Source organism: Biomphalaria glabrata, chromosome 11 (assembly GCF_947242115.1).
Source record: "Biomphalaria glabrata chromosome 11, xgBioGlab47.1, whole genome shotgun sequence".
Taxonomy (NCBI): Eukaryota; Metazoa; Mollusca; class Gastropoda; family Planorbidae; genus Biomphalaria; species Biomphalaria glabrata.
The window spans coordinates 20,251,712-20,256,622 of NC_074721.1; positions in this window are offsets into that span (position 1 = coordinate 20,251,712).

Consider the following 4,911-nt stretch of genomic DNA (forward strand, 5'->3'; position numbering starts at 1 on the left):
TTTTGGTTTGTGTTGCATTTCTTTTCAATCTTCTTGTTTGATGTCAGAAACAAAGTGCCATATGCCTATCTTATGTCAAGTTATGTGTTTGTTTGTTGTTGGTTTTTTGTTTGGTGTCAGAGACAAAGTGCCATATGCCTATCTTATGTCAAGTTATGTGTTTGTTGTTGGTTTTTTGTTTGATGTCAGAGACAAAGTGCCATATGCCTATCTTATGTCAAGTTATGTGTTTGCTTGTTGTTGGTTTTTTGTTTGATGTCAGAGACAAAGTGCCATATGCCTATCTTATGTCAAGTTATGTGTTTGTTTGTTGTTGGTTTTTTGTTTGATTTCAGAAACAAAGTGCCATATGCCTATCTTATGTCAAGTTATGTGTTTGTTTGTTGTTGTTTTTTTGTTTGATGTCAGAGACAAAGTGCCATATGCCTATCTTATGTCAAGTTATGTGTTTGCTTGTTGTTGGTTTTTTGTTTGATGTCAGAGACAAAGTGCCATATGCCTATCTTATGTCAAGTTATGTGTTTGTTTGTTGTTGGTTTTTTGTTTGATGTCAGAAACAAAGTGCCATATGCCTATCTTATGTCAAGTTATGTGTTTGTTTGTTGTTGGTTTTTTGTTTGATGTCAGAGACAAAGTGCCATATGCCTATCTTATGTCAAGTTATGTGTTTGTTTGTTGTTGGTTTTTTGTTTGATGTCAGAAACAAAGTGCCATATGTCTATCTTATGTCAAGTTATGTGTTTGTTTGTTGTTGGTTTTTTGTTTGATGTCAGAAACAAAGTGCCATATGCCTATCTTATGTCAAGTTATGTGTTTGTTTGTTGTTGGTTTTTTGTTTGATGTCAGAAACAAAGTGCCATATGCCTATCTTATGTCAAGTTATGTGTTTGTTTGTTGTTGGTTTTTTGTTTGATGTCAGAAACAAAGTGCCATATGCCTATCTTATGTCAAGTTATGTGTTTGTTGTTGGTTTTTTGCTTGATGTCAGAAACAAAGTGCCATATGCCTATCTTATGTCAAGTTATGTGTTTGTTTGTTGTTGGTTTTTTGTTTGATGTCAGAAACAAAGTGCCATATGCCTATCTTATGTCAAGTTATGTGTTTGTTTGTTGTTGGTTTTTTGTTTGATGTCAGAAACAAAGTGCCATATGCCTATCTTATGTCAAGTTATGTGTTTGTTTGTTGTTGGTTTTTTGTTTGATGTCAGAGACAAAGTGCCATATGCCTATCTTATGTCAAGTTATGTGTTTGTTTGTTGTTGGTTTTTTGTTTGATGTCAGAGACAAAGTGCCATATGCCTATCTTATGTCAAGTTATGTGTTTGTTTGTTGTTGGTTTTTTGTTTGATGTCAGAAACAAAGTGCCATATGCCTATCTTATGTCAAGTTATGTGTTTGTTTGTTGTTGGTTTTTTGTTTGATGTCAGAGACAAAGTGCCATATGCCTATCTTATGTCAAGTTATGTGTTTGTTTGTTGTTGGTTTTTTGTTTGATGTCAGAAACAAAGTGCCATATGTCTATCTTATGTCAAGTTATGTGTTTGTTTCTTGTTGGTTTTTTGTTTGATGTCAGAAACAAAGTGCCATATGTCTATCTTATGTCAAGTTATGTGTTTGTTTGTTGTTGGTTTTTTGTTTGATGTCAGAGACAAAGTGCCATATGCCTATCTTATGTCAAGTTATGTGTTTGTTTGTTGTTGGTTTTTTGTTTGATGTCAGAAACAAAGTGCCATATGCCTATCTTATGTCAAGTTATGTGTTTGTTTGTTGTTGGTTTTTTGTTTGATGTCAGAGACAAAGTGTCATATGCCTATCTTATGTCAAGTTATGTGTTTGCTGTTGGAGACAAAAGTGAAAAGTTATGTGTTAGACTGTTTGTTATTTCTGTTTCAGACATTCCTTAACAAAAAAAATATTATTACCTTGTTGTTGTTGTTTTTTTAAACAGTATTTTGTCAAGGCCTATATAAAATGTTTAAAAAAACCTTAGTCACTCTAGATGCACTCACTAACTTAGATCTATATATGTCTATGAGTTCACTTTTTTTTAATGATGCCAAATTTTGTTCAATAAATTAGAGGCTATACGCCATTGATGTTGTTTATATTCCTTCAAGTTCAATTGATAATTTAGTATATAAATGAAATGGCCATGTACAAGATCATTTGTCCTAAGAACTAGGACTGAAATCTTGTAACTAGTCACATCGCAGAACACCTCAATATCAATCACTTACTAAATTACTGATTAGACAACAGATTGTTGATTATCTTCTGCTATTTTTGGGTTGGCAGTAATGTCATGTGCTAATACAAATAAACACTCTGTCATCATAACATTTATATTGTTACTTGAGTGGGGGGGGGAGGAATTGGGAACATATTTCTTTTTATATAAATCCATGGAGTCTCACATTGTGCGTGTACATGCTGGAGAACTACACGCATTAAATATATCATATTGATCAATTATGACTTCAAGTTGCTATAAGCTTGCCTTCTAATCCGCATTTACCGGCGCTCAAAGTATTCACTTATGTAGGCTATTACAGCAGCGCTCTAAGTATTCACTTATGTAGGCTATTACAGCTGCGCTCTAAGTATTCACTTATGTAGGCTATTACAGCAGCGCTCTAAGTATTCACTTATGTAGGCTATTACAGCAGCGCTCTAGGTATTCACTTATGTAGGCTATTACAGCAGCGCTCTAAGTATTCACTTATGTAGGCTATTACAGCAGCGCTCTAAGTATTCACTTATGTAGGCTATTACAGCAGCGCTGTAAGTATTCACTTATGTAGGCTATTACAGCAGCGCTCTAAGTATTCACTTATGTAGGCTATTACAGCAGCGCTCTAAGTATTCACTTATGTAGGCTATTACAGCAGCGCTCTAGGTATTCACTTATGTAGGCTATTACAGCAGCGCTCTAAGTATTCACTTATGTAGGCTATTACAGCAGCGCTCTAAGTATTCACTTATGTAGGCTATTACAGCAGCGCTCTAGGTATTCACTTATGTAGGCTATTACAGCAGCGCTCTAAGTATTCATTTATGTAGGCTATTACAGCAGCGCTCTAAGTATTCACTTATGTAGGCTATTACAGCAGCGCTCTAAGTATTCACTTATGTAGGCTATTACAGCAGCGCTCTAAGTATTCACTTATGTAGGCTATTACAGCAGCGCTCAAAGTATTCACTTATGTAGGCTATTACAGCAGCGCTCTAAGTATTCACTTATGTAGGCTATTACAGCAGCGCTCTAAGTATTCACTTATGTAGGCTGGCGAATGGCTGCCTGGTCGTGCGGTTTGCGCGCTGGACTGTCGTTCGGATTTATCGACTGTCGAGGGTTCAAACCCTGCCCGCTCCCATTCCCCGTCGTCCTGCGGGAGGTTTGGACTAGGAAGTAAACTATCTTCAACTCTGAAGGAACATCCGAAACATGTAAAACATTTTACAAACATTACAGCAGCGCTCAAAGTATTCACTTATGTAGGCTATTACAGCAGCGCTCTAAGTATTCACTTATGTAGGCTATTACAGCAGCGCTCTAGGTATTCACTTATGTAGGCTATTACAGCAGCGCTCTAAGTATTCACTTATGTAGGCTATTACAGCAGCGCTCTAAGTATTCATTTATGTAGGCTATTACAGCAGCGCTCTAAGTATTCACTTATGTAGGCTATTACAGCAGCGCTCTAAGTATTCACTTATGTAGGCTATTACAGCAGCGCTCTAAGTATTCACTTATGTAGGCTATTACAGCAGCGCTCAAAGTATTCACTTATGTAGGCTATTACAGCAGCGCTCTAAGTATTCACTTATGTAGGCTGGCGGATGGCTGCCTGGTCGTGCGGTTTGCGCGCTGGACTGTCGTTCGGATTTATCGACTGTCGAGGGTTCAAACCCTGCCCGCTCCCATTCCCCGTCGTCCTGCGGGAGGTTTGGACTAGGAAGTAAACTATCTTCAACTCTGAAGGAACATCCGAAACATGTAAAACATTTTACAAACATTACAGCAGCGCTCAAAGTATTCACTTATGTAGGCTATTACAGCAGCGCTCTAGGTATTCACTTATGTAGGCTATTACAGCAGCGCTCTAAGTATTCACTTATGTAGGCTATTACAGCAGCGCTCTAAGTATTCACATATGTAGGCTATTACAGCAGCGCTCAAAGTATTCACTTATGTATTACAGACGTTACTTATTGTATAGCTTTGTGCCAAATTATCTGAAACCTTCATGATTATTAAAGTGTAGGCCCTACGTGGCTTCTGATCCTTGACATTCAACTTGTAAACCTTAAGGCCATGTAGGGGTCTACTTTTTTTTTAGAGGTGTGAGCTACTCATTAGCATGGCTCTACACTCTACAGTGTAGATGTTGCAATCAATTATTTATTGTTATCAAGAGCGATCTGTTTTGTTTGGAGTTAAAAATTAATGGTGTTCTTTTCCTACGTATAGTTCTCACTCATTGGGCTGATTTATATAATCTAGGTCTTGGATTGCACAAATTGTCTGCATGACTTTTGAACAGGCTATTTAAAAAAAAAAACAACAACACATTAATGGTTTAAAATATAGACTCATAGACTATATATAAAGTCTATGGTTTAAATAAATTAGTTGCCTTATATTTTGTAATTCTGAATAGATATTTATCTTGTAGACCTATTGATTAATTTGTTCCAAAAAAAATGTGTTTTCTGTATTAAAAAAACAACTTGAAATGTAACGAATAGGCTACTAGTCGACAGGCGGCGTAACATACGCCGCTATTTTGCAGTCCGGCCGGCAACCTATGCGACCGCATTGGGCCCCGCACTTTCATAGGACCCGCGCTAATTCTATAGGTGTATAAATTATTAAATTAAACCATATTATAACTTAAGACAGATTTCCCGC